General features: G+C 48.6%; 17 non-coding genes and 2 pseudogenes across 17 annotated transcripts; all 19 read right to left on the reverse strand.

Annotated features, from left to right (window-relative positions):
* Positions 1 to 1167: 1167 nt before the first annotated feature.
* LOC135021511 (U1 spliceosomal RNA) lies at positions 1168 to 1330 on the reverse strand. Its single transcript, XR_010218750.1, has one exon. It is a non-coding gene; the product is annotated as a U1 spliceosomal RNA (small nuclear RNA).
* Positions 1331 to 1482: 152 nt separating this feature from the next.
* Positions 1483 to 1646, reverse strand: LOC135021441 (U1 spliceosomal RNA). Its single transcript, XR_010218692.1, has one exon. It is a non-coding gene; the product is annotated as a U1 spliceosomal RNA (small nuclear RNA).
* Positions 1647 to 2320: 674 nt separating this feature from the next.
* Positions 2321 to 2483, reverse strand: LOC135021497 (U1 spliceosomal RNA). The gene has a single exon (XR_010218746.1). It is a non-coding gene; the product is annotated as a U1 spliceosomal RNA (small nuclear RNA).
* A 152-nt stretch (positions 2484 to 2635) lies between these two features.
* Positions 2636 to 2799, reverse strand: LOC135021442 (U1 spliceosomal RNA). The gene has a single exon (XR_010218693.1). It is a non-coding gene; the product is annotated as a U1 spliceosomal RNA (small nuclear RNA).
* Positions 2800 to 3473: 674 nt separating this feature from the next.
* On the reverse strand, positions 3474 to 3636 carry LOC135021512 (U1 spliceosomal RNA). The gene has a single exon (XR_010218751.1). It is a non-coding gene; the product is annotated as a U1 spliceosomal RNA (small nuclear RNA).
* Positions 3637 to 3788: 152 nt separating this feature from the next.
* On the reverse strand, positions 3789 to 3952 carry LOC135021443 (U1 spliceosomal RNA). Its single transcript, XR_010218694.1, has one exon. It is a non-coding gene; the product is annotated as a U1 spliceosomal RNA (small nuclear RNA).
* A 673-nt stretch (positions 3953 to 4625) lies between these two features.
* Positions 4626 to 4788, reverse strand: LOC135021478 (U1 spliceosomal RNA). Its single transcript, XR_010218728.1, has one exon. It is a non-coding gene; the product is annotated as a U1 spliceosomal RNA (small nuclear RNA).
* Positions 4789 to 4940: 152 nt separating this feature from the next.
* LOC135021424 (U1 spliceosomal RNA) lies at positions 4941 to 5104 on the reverse strand. Its single transcript, XR_010218675.1, has one exon. It is a non-coding gene; the product is annotated as a U1 spliceosomal RNA (small nuclear RNA).
* A 674-nt stretch (positions 5105 to 5778) lies between these two features.
* On the reverse strand, positions 5779 to 5941 carry LOC135021482 (U1 spliceosomal RNA). The gene has a single exon (XR_010218732.1). It is a non-coding gene; the product is annotated as a U1 spliceosomal RNA (small nuclear RNA).
* Positions 5942 to 6093: 152 nt separating this feature from the next.
* On the reverse strand, positions 6094 to 6258 carry LOC135021490 (U1 spliceosomal RNA). The gene has a single exon (XR_010218739.1). It is a non-coding gene; the product is annotated as a U1 spliceosomal RNA (small nuclear RNA).
* Positions 6259 to 6929: 671 nt separating this feature from the next.
* On the reverse strand, positions 6930 to 7092 carry LOC135021529 (U1 spliceosomal RNA). The gene has a single exon (XR_010218766.1). It is a non-coding gene; the product is annotated as a U1 spliceosomal RNA (small nuclear RNA).
* A 152-nt stretch (positions 7093 to 7244) lies between these two features.
* Positions 7245 to 7408, reverse strand: LOC135021408 (U1 spliceosomal RNA). The gene has a single exon (XR_010218660.1). It is a non-coding gene; the product is annotated as a U1 spliceosomal RNA (small nuclear RNA).
* A 692-nt stretch (positions 7409 to 8100) lies between these two features.
* LOC135021500 (U1 spliceosomal RNA) lies at positions 8101 to 8242 on the reverse strand (annotated as a pseudogene).
* A 152-nt stretch (positions 8243 to 8394) lies between these two features.
* LOC135021473 (U1 spliceosomal RNA) lies at positions 8395 to 8560 on the reverse strand. Its single transcript, XR_010218723.1, has one exon. It is a non-coding gene; the product is annotated as a U1 spliceosomal RNA (small nuclear RNA).
* A 972-nt stretch (positions 8561 to 9532) lies between these two features.
* LOC135021666 (U1 spliceosomal RNA) lies at positions 9533 to 9696 on the reverse strand. The gene has a single exon (XR_010218888.1). It is a non-coding gene; the product is annotated as a U1 spliceosomal RNA (small nuclear RNA).
* A 674-nt stretch (positions 9697 to 10370) lies between these two features.
* On the reverse strand, positions 10371 to 10533 carry LOC135021573 (U1 spliceosomal RNA). The gene has a single exon (XR_010218802.1). It is a non-coding gene; the product is annotated as a U1 spliceosomal RNA (small nuclear RNA).
* A 152-nt stretch (positions 10534 to 10685) lies between these two features.
* LOC135021391 (U1 spliceosomal RNA) lies at positions 10686 to 10849 on the reverse strand. The gene has a single exon (XR_010218643.1). It is a non-coding gene; the product is annotated as a U1 spliceosomal RNA (small nuclear RNA).
* Positions 10850 to 11541: 692 nt separating this feature from the next.
* Positions 11542 to 11683, reverse strand: LOC135021465 (U1 spliceosomal RNA; annotated as a pseudogene).
* A 152-nt stretch (positions 11684 to 11835) lies between these two features.
* On the reverse strand, positions 11836 to 11999 carry LOC135021468 (U1 spliceosomal RNA). The gene has a single exon (XR_010218718.1). It is a non-coding gene; the product is annotated as a U1 spliceosomal RNA (small nuclear RNA).
* Positions 12000 to 15133: the final 3134 nt, after the last annotated feature.

Here is a 15133-nt window from a genome sequence, read left to right on the forward strand (position 1 = left end):
CATCTTGCTGCCTTTCCAATGAAGCAAGTTTAATTTAGTAATAGGTGAAAAACCATCACTACAAATATGTTAATCAGATACTTGGCTTTGTGGACACTTTTCAGAGAACAAATTAGTTAGCATAAAAATAAAGCCAGAAAATGAAGAGCTGTTTAATCACTCAATTGGATTTTTCTGCCAGCATATTTCTTTTTCTCTGCAACCCACTGCTAAATTGTGCTTCCTAGCTGTTTTTATAAAATCACTGAATCAAATCTAACTCTGATTACATCAGAGAAGGCCAGGTACCCTACACCATAAGAGGGGGTTTGCAATTTTGACTTGTCTACTTAAATATCACCAAAATCTGATCACAAGGTCAATTACGTCCCTGGGTGGGATTGAACCACCAACCTTTTGATTAATAGCTGAACACACTAACCGATTGCGCCACAGAGACACTTTGCAAAAAGTATATACTGACAAAGACTAATAAGCATTCATCTAGAACGTTTCCTAGAAAAACTTTAAAAAGTCAATAATCTGGAGAGTGTTTGTAAGATGTTTCTTCCAGCAACCAATGAAGAAACACATTGGTACTTTCGCATGATGAGTGAGTGCTTCAGGATCTCTTGCACTTACATGTGCAGCAGAGTACTGCAATGGAAGCATGCTGGGCCCATAACCCAGAGGTAGGCAGATTGAAACTATCCTTTGCTATATGCATTTTTTTTTGTTCATTAAAGTAATCCAAAACTGGGATTGATATTTTAGCTTTTATTTTTACTTAAAGTACAATAACTTTTACCATTTTAATTTGTTTTAATAGTATATTGACAGTATTGTTTTCTTTCAAAAATCCACGACATAGCCCTGAATTTTCCAATGCGCAGCTCTTTGCAAAAGAGAGATATTGGCAAGGAAAAGCTGTCTTGTACCTTTGCATTTTTCTCCCAAACGAAGGTCACTAGAAAGAAAATTTTAAAGCCTCCTGTTAGGCCATAATCTACACGACATAGCCCTGAATTTTCCAATGCGCAGCTCTTTGCAAAAGAGAGATATTGGCAAGGAAAAGCTGTCTTGTACCATTGCAAGGATAGTGCACAAGGGTATAGAAGGGAGCGGCTGAAGAAAAGAGAAGTGGAAACAGACAGCAAACTAGGCTGGAGAGAGACCTGAGACAGAGAGATCTGAATTATACGAGAGCCGACCAGGGGAAACACAAATTATGCAGTCAAGTTTCCCACATTTGGGGAAATCGCAGGAGCAGCACACCCAGAGTACAATGGGTGAGCCTTGCCCTGGGAGAAGCACCTTCATGATCATAGTATCTCACCTGGCAGGTAAGTAGGAGTTGGGCTAGAGCTGGGGAGGGTCGCTGCTCGGGTACCCCCCTGTAAAGTGAAGGAGATCCAACTGAGGCAGCACAAGGGAACTCTCGAAAGAAGAACAAGGCTAAAGGAAAATCTGAGACAAAGAAATCTGACTTTTACCAGAGCTGACCAGAGGAAAGCACAAACACAGTCTCCCACTACCACAAATAATGCAGTCAAGTTTCCCACATTTGGGGAAATCACAGGGGTCAGCATACCCAAAATGCAATGAATGAACCTCACCCTGGGAGAAAAATCTTCATGACCATGGTATCTCCTATGCAAAATAAGTATGATTTGGAATAGGGCTGGGGAGGGCCGCTGCTCATGCACATCTCTGTCAAGTAAAGGAGATTCAACTGAGGCAGCAAAAGGGAACTCTCATCTTGGGACAACAACTGCAGGGAGAACACATATTTTCAGATGAACATGGGAGGGCAGAAGGCTGCCTAATACTGAAGCACCCCCAAACAACAAACCAAATGCAACAACTAGTGCAAGCATTCCTGGGGGAAGGCCTGCCGCAGATGGATTTGCATATGGTGATGTCATCCAAGCAGTGGGTTAAAGTTGGCTTCAACCCTCGTCTGCATATGAAAACAGAAAAGGGGCGTGCAGGGCATGGTGGCCTTTTGCGGCGCTTGTCTGACCCCTAGTTTGCATTAAACACCTCCACCCTCCTTCGGTGTGGGGCTCATGTTGGCTATGCCCCAGCCCCTGAAGCATTCAAGCTGATTTCTTGCAGCAGCTGGGCACTGTAACAGCTCCAGAGCTGCTCTGTAAGGCAAGTAAAAGGGTGTGGGCCCTGCAGCACTACCTGTAGTTTGCATTGTGCATTGGAAGGCACAAAGTAAGCAGACGGGAGGAGAAGTCAGGATAGTGCGCAAGGGCATAGAAGGGAGCGGCTCAAGAAAAGAGAAGTTGAAACAGACAGCAAACTAGGCTGGAGAGAGACCTGAGACAAAGAGATCTGAATTATACGAGAGCCGACCAGGGGAAACACAAATTATGCAGTCAAGTTTCCCACATTTGGGGAAATTGCAGGAGCAGCACACCCAGAGTACAATGGGTGAGCCTTGCCCTGGGAGAAGCACCTTCATGATCATAGTATCTCACCTGGCAGGTAAGTAGGAGTTGGGCTAGAGCTGGGGAGGGTCGCTGCTCGGGTACCCCCCTGTAAAGTGAAGGAGATCCAACTGAGGCAGCACAAGGGAACTCTCGAAAGAAGAACAAGGCTAAAGGAAAATCTGAGACAAAGAAATCTGACTTTTACCAGAGCTGACCAGAGGAAAGCACAAACACAGTCTCCCACTACCACAAATAATGCAGTCAAGTTTCCCACATTTGGGGAAATCACAGGGGTCAGCATACCCAAAATGCAATGAATGAACCTCACCCTGGGAGAAAAATCTTCATGACCATGGTATCTCCTATGCAAAATAAGTATGATTTGGAATAGGGCTGGGGAGGGCCGCTGCTCATGCACATCTCTGTCAAGTAAAGGAGATTCAACTGAGGCAGCACAAGGGAACTCTCATCTTGGGACAACAACTGCAGGGAGAACACATATTTTCAGATGAACATGGGAGGGCAGAAGGCTGCCTAATACTGAAGCACCCCCAAACAACAAACCAAATGCAACAACTAGTGCAAGCATTCCTGGGGGAAGTTCTGCAGAAGACGGATTTGCATACGGTGATGTCATCCAAGTAGTGGGTCAAAGTTGGCTTCAACCCTCATCTGCATATGAAAAGAGAAAAGGGGCGTGCAGGGCATGGCGGCCTTTTGCGGTGCTTGGATGACCCCTAGTTCGCATTAAACACCTCCACCCTCCTTTGGTGTGGGGCTCATGTTGGCCATGCCCCATCCCCTGAAGCATTCAAGCTGATTTCTTGCAGCAGCTGGGCACTGTAACAGCTCCAGAGCTGCTCTGTAAGGCAAGTAAAAGGGTGTGGGCCCTGCAGCACTACCTGTAGTTTGCATTGTGCATTGGAAGGCACAAAGTAAGCAGACGGGAGGAGAAGTCAGGATAGTGCACAAGGGTATAGAAGGGAGCGGCTGAAGAAAAGAGAAGTGGAAACAGACAGCAAACTAGGCTGGAGAGAGACCTGTGACAAAGAGATCTGAATTATACGAGAGCCGACCAGGGGAAACACAAATTATGCAGTCAAGTTTCCCACATTTGGGGAAATCGCAGGAGCAGCACACCCAGAGTACAATGGGTGAGCCTTGCCCTGGGAGAAGCACCTTCATGATCATAGTATCTCACCTGGCAGGTAAGTAGGAGTTGGGCTAGAGCTGGGGAGGGTCGCTGCTCGGGTACCCCCCTGTAAAGTGAAGGAGATCCAACTGAGGCAGCACAAGGGAACTCTCGAAAGAAGAACAAGGCTAAAGGAAAATCTGAGACAAAGAAATCTGACTTTTACCAGAGCTGACCAGAGGAAAGCACAAACACAGTCTCCCACTACCACAAATAATGCAGTCAAGTTTCCCACATTTGGGGAAATCACAGGGGTCAGCATACCCAAAATGCAATGAATGAACCTCACCCTGGGAGAAAAATCTTCATGACCATGGTATCTCCTATGCAAAATAAGTATGATTTGGAATAGGGCTGGGGAGGGCCGCTGCTCATGCACATCTCTGTCAAGTAAAGGAGATTCAACTGAGGCAGCACAAGGGAACTTTCATCTGGGGACAACAACTGCAGGGAGAACACATATTTTCAGATGAACATGGGAGGGCAGAAGGCTGCCTAATACTGAAGCACCCCCAAACAACAAACCAAATGCAACAACTAGTCCAAGCATTCCTGGGGGAAGTTCTGCAGAAGACGGATTTGCATACGGTGATGTCATCCAAGCAGTGGGTCAAAGTTGGCTTCAACCCTCATCTGCATATGAAAAGAGAAAAGGGGCGTGCAGGGCATGGCGGCCTTTTGCGGTGCTTGGATGACCCCTAGTTCGCATTAAACACCTCCACCCTCCTTTGGTGTGGGGCTCATGTTGGCCATGCCCATCCCCTGAAGCATTCAAGCTGATTTCTTGCAGCAGCTGGGCACTGTAACAGCTCCAGAGCTGCTCTGTAAGGCAAGTAAAAGGGTGTGGGCCCTGCAGCACTACCTGTAGTTTGCATTGTGCATTGGAAGGCACAAAGTAAGCAGATGGGAGGAGAAGTCAGGATAGTGCACAAGGGTATAGAAGGGAGCGGCTGAAGAAAAGAGAAGTGGAAACAGACAGCAAACTAGGCTGGAGAGAGACCTGAGACAAAGAGATCTGAATTATACGAGAGCCGACCAGGGGAAACACAAATTATGCAGTCAAGTTTCCCACATTTGGGGAAATCGCAGGGGCAGCACACCCAGAGTGCAATGGGTGAGCCTTGCCCTGGGAGAAGCACCTTCATGATCATAGTATCTCACCTGGCAGGTAAGTAGGAGTTGGGCTAGAGCTGGGGAAAGTCGCTGTTCGGGCACCCCCCTGTCAAGTGAAAGAGATCCAACTGAGGCAGCACAAGGGAACTCTCGAAAGAAGAACAAGGCTAGAGGAAGATCTGAGACAAAGAAATCTGACTTTTTCCAGAGCTGACCAGAGGAAAGCACAAACACAGTCCCCCACTACCACAAATAATGCAGTCGAGTTTCCCACATTTGGGGAAATCACAGGGGTCAGCATACCCAAAATGCAATGAATGAACCTCACCCTGGGAGAACAATCTTCATGACCATGGTATCTCCTATGCAAAATAAGTATGATTTGGGATAGGGCTGGGGAGGGCCGCTGCTCATGCACATCTCTGTCAAGTAAAGGAGATTCAACTGAGGCAGCACAAGGAAACTCTCATCTGGGGACAACAACTGCAGGGAGAACACATATTTTCAGATGAACATGGGAGGGCAGAAGGCTGCCTAATACTGAAGCACCCCCAAACAACAAACCAAATGCAACAACTAGTACAAGCATTCCTGGGGGAAGTTCTGCAGAAGACGGAATTGCATACGGTGATGTCATCCAAGCAGTGGGCCAAAGTTGGCTGGAACCCTCATCTGCATATGAAAAGAGAAAAGGGGTATGCAGGGCATGGCGGCCTTTTGCGGCGCTTGGATGACCCTTAGTTCGCATTAAACACCCCCACCCTCCTTCGGTGTGGGGCTCATGTTGGCCATGCCCCATCCCCTGAAGCATTCAAGCTGATTTCTTGCAGCAGCTTGGCACTGTAACAGCTCCAGAGCTGTTCTGTTAGGCAAGTAAAAGGGTGTGGGCCCTGCAGCACTACCTGTAGTTTGCATTGCGCATTGGAAGGCACAAAGTAAGCAGACAGGAGGAGAAGTCAGGATAGTGCACAAGGGTATAAAAGGGAGCAGCTCAAGAAAAGAGAAGTTGAAAAAGACAGCAAACTAGGCTGGAGAGAGACCTGAGACAAAGAGATCTGAATTATACGAGACCTGACCAGGGGAAACACAAATTATGCAGTCAAGTTTCCCACATTTGGGGAAATCGCAGGGGCAGCACACCCAGAGTGCAATGGGTGAGCCTTGCCCTGGGAGAAGCACCTTCATGATCATAGTATCTCACCTGGCAGGTAAGTAGGAGTTGGGCTAGAGCTGGGGAGGGTCGCTGCTCGGGCACCCCCCTGTCAAGTGAAGGAGATCCAACTGAGGCAGCACAAGGAAACTCTCGAAAGAAGAACAAGGCTAGAGGAAGATCTGAGACAAAGAAATTTGACTTTTACCAGAGCTGACCAGAGGAAAACACAAACACAGTCCCCCACTACCAACAAATAAAGCAGTCGCGTTTCCCACATTTGGGGAAATCACAGGGGTCAGCATACCCAGAATGCAATGAATGAACCTCACCCTGGGAGAGTAATCTTCATGACCATGGTATCTCCTATGCAAAATAAGTATGATTTGGGATAGGGCTGGGGAGGGCCGCTGCTCATGCACATCTCTGTCAAGTAAAGGAGATTCAACTGAGGCAGCACAAGGGAACTCTCATCTGGGGACAACAACTGCAGGGAGAACACATATTTTCAGATGAACATGGGAGGGCAGAAGGCTGCCTAATACTGAAGCACCCCCAAACAACAAACCAAATGCAACAACTAGTGCAAGCATTCCTGGGGTAAGTTCTGCAGAAGACGGATTTGCATACGGTGATGTCATCCAAGCAGTGGGTCAAAGTTGGCTTCAACCCTCATCTGCATATGAAAAGAGAAAAGGGGCGTGCAGGGCATGGCGGCCTTTTGCGGTGCTTGGATGACCCCTAGTTCGCATTAAACACCCCCACCCTCCTTTGGTGTGGGGCTCATGTTGGCCATGCCCCATCCCCTGAAGCATTCAAGCTGATTTATTGCAGCAGCTGGGCACTGTAACAGCTCCAGAGCTGCTCTGAACGGCAAGTAAAAGGGTGTGGGCCCTGCAGCACTACCTGTAGTTTGCATTGTGCATTGGAAGGCACAAAGTAAGCAGACGGGAGAAGTCAGGATAGTGCGCAAGGGCATAGAAGGGAGCAGCTCAAGAAAAGAGAAGTTGAAACAGACAGCAAACTAGGCTGGAGAGAGACCTGAGACAAAGAGATCTGAATTATACGAGAGCCGACCAGGGGAAACACAAATTATGCAGTCAAGTTTCCCACATTTGGGGAAATCGCAGGAGCAGCACACCCAGAGTGCAATGGGTGAGCCTTGCCCTGGGAGAAGCACCTTCCTGATTATAGTATCTCACCTGGCAGGTAAGTAGGAGTTGGGCTAGAGCTTGGGAGGGTCGCTGCTCGGGCACCCCCCTGTCAAGTGAAGGAGATCCAACTGAGGCAGCACAAGGAAACTCTCGAAAGAAGAACAAGGCTAGAGGAAGATCTGAGACAAAGAAATCTGACTTTTACCAGAGCTGACCAGAGGAAAGCACAAACACAGTCCCCCACTACCACAAATAATGCAGTCGAGTTTCCCAAATTTGGGAAATTCACAGGGGTCAGCATACCCAGAATGCAATGAATGAACCTCACCCTGGGAGAACAATCTTCATGACCATGGTATCTCCTATGCAAAATAAGTATGATTTGGGATAGGGCTGGGGAGGGCCGCTGCTCAGGCACATCTCTGTCAAGTAAAGGAGATTCAACTGAGGCAGCACAAGGGAACTCTCATCTGGGGACAACAACTGCAGGGAGAACACATATTTTCAGATGAACATGGGAGGACAGAAGGCTGCCTAATACTGAAGCACCCCCAAACAACAAACCAAATGCAACAACTAGTAAAAGCATTCCTGGGTGAAGGTCTGCAGAAGACGGATTTGCATACGGTGATGTCATCCAAGCAGTGGGCCAAAGTTGGCTGGAACCCTCATCTGCATATGAAAAGAGAAAAGGGTTATGCAGGGCATGGCGGCCTTTTGCGGCGCTTGGATGACCCCTAGTTCGCATTAAACACCTCCACCCTCCTTCGGTGTGGGGCTCATGTTGGCTATGCCCCAGCCCCTGAAGCATTCAAGCTAATTTCTTGCAGCAGCTGGGCACTGTAACAGCTCCAGAGCTGCTCTGTAAGGCAACTAAAAGGGTGTGGGCCCTGCAGCACTACCTGTAGTTCGCATTGTGCGTAGGAAGGCACAAAGTAAGCAGACGGGAGAAGTCAGGATAGTGCGCAAGGGCATAGAAGGGAGCGGCTCAAGAAAAGAGAAGTGGAAACAGACAGCAAACTAGGCTGGAGAGAGACCTGAGACAAAGAGATGTGAATTATACGAGAGCCGACCAGGGGAAACACAAATTATGCAGTCAAGTTTCCCACATTTGGGGAAATCGCAGGGGCAGCACACCCAGAGTGCAATGGGTGAGCCTTGCCCTGGGAGAAGCACCTTCATGATCATAGTATCTCACCTGGCAGGTAAGTAGGAGTTGGGCTAGAGCTGGGGAGGGTCGCTGCTCGGGCACCCCCCTGTTAAGTGAAGGAGATCCAACTGAGGCAGCACAAGGGAACTCTCGAAAGAAGAACAAGGCTAGAGGAAGATCTGAGACAAAGAAATCTGACTTTTACCAGAGCTGACCAGAAGAAAGCACAAACACAGTCCCCCCACTACCAACAAATAAAGCAGTCGCGTTTCCCACATTTGGGGAAATCACAGGGGTCAGCATACCCAGAATGCAATGAATGAACCTCACCCTGGGAGAGTAATCTTCATGACCATGGTATCTCCTATGCAAAATAAGTATGATTTGGGATAGGGCTGGGGAGGGCCGCTGCTCATGCACATCTCTGTCAAGTAAAGGAGATTCAACTGAGGCAGCACAAGGGAACTCTCATCTGGGGACAACAACTGCAGGGAGAACACATATTTTCAGATGAACATGGGAGGGCAGAAGGCTGCCTAATACTGAAGCACCCCCAAACAACAAACCAAATGCAACAACTAGTGCAAGCATTCCTGGGGGAAGGCCTGCAGCAGATGGATTTGCATACGGTGATGTCATCCAAGCAGTGGGTCAAAGTTGGCTTCAACCCTCGTCTGCATATGAAAAGAGAAAAGGGGCGTGCAGGGCATGGCGGCCTTTTGCGACGCTTGGATGACCCCTAGTTCGCATTAAACACCTCCACCCTCCTTCGGTGTGGGGCTCATGTTGGCTATGCCCCAGCCCCTGAAGCATTCAAGCTGATTTCTTGCAGCAGCTGGGCACTGTAACAGCTCCAGAGCTGCTCTGTAAGGCAAGTAAAAGGGTGTGGGCCCTGCAGCACTACCTGTAGTTTGCATTGTGCATTGGAAGGCACAAAGAAAGCAGACAGGAGGAGAAGTCAGGATATTGCACAAGGGTATAAAAGGGAGGGGCTCATGAAAAAAGAAGTGGAAACAGACAGCAAATTAGGCTGGAGAGAGACCTGAGACAAAGAGATCTGAATTATACGAGAGCCGACCAGGGGAAACACAAATTATGCAGTCAAGCTTCCCACATTTGGGGAAATCAGAGTGCAATGGGTGAGCCTTGCCCTGGGAGAAGCACCTTCATGATCATAGTATCTCACCTGGCAGGTAAGTAGGAGTTGGGCTAGAGCTGGGGAGGGTCGCTGCTCGGGCACCCCCCTGTCAAGTGAAAGAGATCCAACTGAGGCAGCACAAGGGAACTCTCGAAAGAAGAACAAGGCTAGAGGAAGATCTGAGACAAATAAATCTGACTTTTACCAGAGCTGACCAGAGGAAAGCACAAACACAGTCCCCCACTACCACAAATAATGCAGTCGAGTTTCCCACATTTGGGGAAATCACAGGGGTCAGCATACCCAGAATACAATGAATGAACCTCACCCTGGGAGAACAATCTTCATGACCATGGTATCTCCTATGCAAAATAAGTATGATTTGGGATAGGGCTGGGGAGGGCCGCTGCTCAGGCACATCTCTGTCAAGTAAAGGAGATTCAACTGAGGCAGCACAAGGGAACTCTCATCTGGGGACAACAACTGCAGGGAGAACACATATTTTCAGATGAACATGGGAGGGCAGAAGGCTGCTTAATACTGAAGCACCCCCAAACAACAAACCAAATGCAACAACTAGTGCAAGCATTCCTGGGGGAAGGCCTGCAGCAGATGGATTTGCATACGGTGATGTCATCCAAGCAGTGGGTCAAAGTTGGCTTCAACCCTCGTCTGCATATGAAAAGAGAAAAGGGGCGTGCAGGGCATGGCGGCCTTTTGCGGCGCTTGGATGACCCCTAGTTCACATTAAACACCTCCACCCTCCTTCGGTGTGGGGCTCATGTTGGCTATGCCCCAGCCCCTGAAGCATTCAAGCTGATTTCTTGCAGCAGCTGGGCACTGTAACAGCTCCAGAGCTGCTCTGTACGGCAAGTAAAAGGGTGTGGGCCCTGCAGCACTACCTGTAGTTTGCATTGTGCATTGGAAGGCACAAAGTAAGCAGACAGGAGGAGAAGTCAGGATAGTGCACAAGGGTATAAAAGGGAGGGGCTCATGAAAAAAGAAGTGGAAACAGACAGCAAACTAGGCTGGAGAGAGACCTGAGACAAAGAGATCTGAATTATACGAGAGCTGACCAGGGGAAACACAAATTATGCAGTCAAGCTTCCCACATTTGGGGAAATCGCAGGGGCACCACACCCAGAGTGCAATGGGTGAGCCTTGCCCTGGGAGAAGCACCTTCATGATCAAAGTATCTCACCTGGCAGGTAAGTAGGAGTTGGGCTAGAGCTGAGGAGGGTCGCTGCTCTGGCACCCCCCTGTCAAGTGAAAGAGATCCAACTGAGGCAGCACAAGGGAACTCTCGAAAGAAGAACAAGGCTAGAGGAAGATCTGAGACAAATAAATCTGACTTTTACCAGAGCTGTCCAGAGGAAAGCACAAACACAGTCCCCCACTACCACAAATAATGCAGTCGAGTTTCCCACATTTGGGGAAATCACAGGGGTCAGCATACCCAGAATGCAATGAATGAACCTCACCCTGGGAGAACAATCTTCATGACCATGGTATCGCCTATGCAAAATAAGTATGATTTTGGATAGGGCTGGGGAGGGCCGCTGCTCAGGCACATCTCTGTCAAGTAAAGGAGATTCAACTGAGGCAGCACAAGGGAACTCTCATCTGGGGACAACAACTGCAGGGAGAACACATATTTCCAGATAAACATGGGAGGGCAGAAGGCTGCCTAATACTGAAGCACCCCCAAACAACAAACCAAATGCAACAACTAGTACAAGCATTCCTGGGGGAAGGCCTGCAGCAGATGGATTTGCATACGGTGATGTCATCCAAGCAGTGGGTCAAAGTTAGCTTCAACCCTCGTCTGCATATGAAAAGAGAAAAGGGGCGTGCAGGGCATGGCGGCCTTTTGCGGCGCTTGGATGACCCCTAGTTCGCATTAAACACCTCCACCCTCCTTCGGTGTGGGGCTCATGTTGGCTATGCCCCAGCCCCTGAAGCATTCAAGCTGATTTCTTGCAGCAGCTGGGCACTGTAACAGCTCCAGAGCTGCTCTGAACGGCAAGTAAAAGGGTGTGGGCCCTGCAGCACTACCTGTAGTTTGCATTGTGCATTGGAAGGCACAAAGTAAGCAGACGGGAGAAGTCAGGATAGTGCGCAAGGGCATAGAAGGGAGCGGCTCAAGAAAAGAGAAGTTGAAACAGACAGCAAACTAGGCTGGAGAGAGACCTGAGACAAAGAGATCTGAATTATATGAGAGCCGACCAGGGGAAACACAAATTATGCAGTCAAGTTTCCCACATTTGGGGAAATCGCAGGAGCAGCACACCCAGAGTGCAATGGGTGAGCCTTGCCCTGGGAGAAGCACCTACATGATCATAGTATCTCACCTGCCAGGTAAGTAGAAGTTGGGCTAGAGCTGGGGAGGGTCGCTGCTCGGGTACCCCCCTGTCAAGTGAAGGAGATCCAACTGAGGCAGCACAAGGGAACTCTCGAAAGAAGAACAAGGCTAGAGGAAGATCTGAGACAAATAAATCTGACTTTTACCAGAGCTGACCAGAGGAAAGCACAAACACAGTCCCCCACTACCACAAATAATGCAGTCGAGTTTCCCACATTTGGGGAAATCACAGGGGTCAGCATACCCAGAATGCAATGAATGAACCTCACCCTGGGAGAACAATCTTCATGACCATGGTATCTCCTATGCAAAATAAGTATGATTTGGGATAGGGCTGGGGAGGGCCGCTGCTCAGGCACATCTCTGTCAAGTAAAGGAGATTCAACTGAGGCAGCACAAGGGAACTCTCATCTGGGGACAACAACTGCAGGGAGAACACAAATTTTCAGATGAACATGGGAGGGCAGAAGGCTGCCTAATAATGAAGCACCCCCAAACAACAAACCAAATGCAACAACTAGTGCAAGCATTCCTGGGGGAAGGCCTGCAGCAGATGGATTTGCATACGGTGATGTCATCCAAGCAGTGGGTCAAACAACAAACCAAATGCAACAACTAGTGCAAGCATTCCTGGGGGAAGGCCTGCAGCAGATGGATTTGCATACGGTGATGTCATCCAAGCAGTGGGTCAAAGTTGGCTTCAACCCTCGTCTGCATATGAAAAGAGAAAAGGGGCGTGCAGGGCATGGCGGCCTTTTGCGGCGCTTGGATGACCCCTAGTTCGCATTAAACACCTCCACCCTCCTTCGGTGTGGGGCTCATGTTGGCTATGCCCCAGCCCCTGAAGCATTCAAGCTGATTTCTTGCAGCAGCTGGGCACTGTAACAGCTCCAGAGCTACTCTGTACGGCAAGTAAAAGGGTGTGGGCCCTGCAGCACTACCTGTAGTTTGCATTGTGCATTGGAAGGCACAAAGTAAGCAGGCAAGGTCCAGAGAACAGTTAGAGGTCGGAGTAGCACTATCTCAAGTAGTACTACGACAGCACGGATGGATTCTAAATATTCCAAAATCGCAGCTGATTCCGACGACACGTCTGCTGTTCCTAGGGATGATTCTGGACACAGTACAGAAAAAGGTGTTTCTCCCGGAGGAGAAAGCCAAGGAGTTATCCGACATAGTCAGGAACCTCCTAAGACCAGGCCAAGTGTCAGTACAATGCACAATGGTCCTGGGAAAGATGGTGGCTTCTTACGAAGCGATTCCATTCGGCAGATTCCATGCAAGAACTTTTCAGTGGGATCTGCTGGACAAATGGTCCGGATCGCATCTTCAAATGCATCAGCGGATAACCCTGTCTCCAAGGACAAGGATGTCTCTCCTGTGGTGGTTACAGAGTGCTCATCTCCTAGAGGGCCGCAGATTCGGCATTCAGGATTGGGTCCTGGTGACCACGGATGCCAGCCTGAGAGGCTGGGGAGCAGTCACACAGGGAAGAAATTTCCTGGGCTTGTGGTCAAGCATGGAAACGTCACTTCACATAAATATCCTGGAACTAAGGGCCATTTACAATGCCCTAAGTCAGGCAAGACCTCTGCTTCAGGGTCAGCCGGTGTTGATCCAGTCGGACAACATCACGGCAGTCGCCCACGTAAACAGACAGGGCGGCACAAGAAGCAGGAGGGCAATGATGGAAGTGGCAAGGATTCTTCGCTGGGCGGAGAATCATGTGATAGCACTGTCAGCAGTGTTCATTCCGGGAGTGGACAACTGGGAAGCAGACTTCCTCAGCAGACACGATCTTCACCCGGGGGAGTGGGGACTTCACCCAGAAGTCTTCCACATGATTGTGAACCGTTGGGAAAAACCAAAGGGTGGACATGATGGCGTCCCGCCTCAACAAAAAGCTGGACAGATATTGCGCCAGGTCAAGGGACCCTCAGGCAATAGCTGTGGACTCTCTGGTAACACCGTGGGTGTACCAGTCAGTGTATGTGTTCCCTCCTCTTCCTCTCATACCAAAAGTACTGAGAATCATAAGAAGGAGAGGAGTAAAGACTATACTCGTGGCTCCGGATTGGCCAAGAAGGACTTGGTACCCGGAAATTCAAGAGATGCTCACGGAAGACCCGTGGCCTCTACCTCTAAGAAAGGACCTGCTCCAGCAGGGACCATGTCTGTTCCAAGACTTACCGCGGCTGCGTTTGACGGCATGGCGGTTGAACGCCGGATCCTGAAGGAAAAAGGCATTCCGGATGAAGTCATCCCTACCCTGATCAAAGCCAGGAAGGATGTAACCATACAACATTATCACCGTATTTGGCGTAAATATGTTGCGTGGTGCGAGGCCAGGAAGGCCCCTACAGAGGAATTTCAACTGGGTCGTTTCCTGCATTTCCTGCAAACAGGACTGTCTATGGGCCTCAAATTAGGGTCCATTAAGGTTCAAATTTCGGCCCTGTCAATATTCTTCCAAAAAGAACTGGCTTCTGTTCCTGAAGTTCAGACGTTTGTCAAGGGAGTACTGCATATACAGCCTCCTTTTGTGCCTCCAGTGGCACCTTGGGATCTCAATGTAGTTTTGGGATTCCTAAAATCACATTGGTTTGAACCACTCACCACTGTGGACTTAAAATATCTCACATGGAAAGTGGTAATGCTGTTAGCCCTGGCTTCAGCCAGGCGTGTCTCAGAATTGACCAAAACAAAAAACTGCAACAAACGAGCGCCTAATCATCAAAATAAAAAGTGAAAACCAATACGTGTTTCATAGAATTAAATAATCACAATTTTATGTTCCTGATAGTCTGCGCTTGCCGGAATACTATGTGTAGTATTGTGGTGATAGCATAGAAAAAGAACAAACGGCTGCGCTGAATATCAGGAACGAAACATGATGTACAGAGAGCCAACGTAAAAAATAACAATGTTTATTAATAAAACATATAAAAAGATTAATTGTCAAATAACCGGTGAAAAATATATACAAATATATATAAGAACAGTCACTAGACGTGAACTAGTGGTATATTGTAATGACTCAGCTTATTGGGGTGAAAAGTTCAGTGATTCACTTGTTAGATAGTTGATAAATACCAGGTGTGTTGGTAGGATCCTAATGAATAAAAAAGTCCCTCAGTTGAAATTGATATTCAATACCTTTCCAAAATGGGCTGGTAAGAGCCGAGCGTCCTCGGCTTCAATGTCCTGCAATGCCCATATACGCTGTGCAGCGGAAAGGAATGGACCGTCTCTCTCACAACCCGGTCGTGGCGGCGTGTGCGCTGAAGCCGCTGATGTCGGATGCTGTAGAAGGAGGGTGCAGCGGGGACCAAGGAACACCTGGAAGATTTCACCTGAGCTGAGTGTGGATAGGGGCGGGTCCTGACGCGTTTCGTCACGTTCACGTGACTTTCTCAAAGGTAGAATGTTCTTATATATATTTATATATATTTTT

The sequence above is a fragment of the Pseudophryne corroboree genome, unplaced genomic scaffold (assembly GCF_028390025.1).
Source record: "Pseudophryne corroboree isolate aPseCor3 unplaced genomic scaffold, aPseCor3.hap2 scaffold_370, whole genome shotgun sequence".
Lineage (NCBI taxonomy): Eukaryota > Metazoa > Chordata > Amphibia > Anura > Myobatrachidae > Pseudophryne > Pseudophryne corroboree.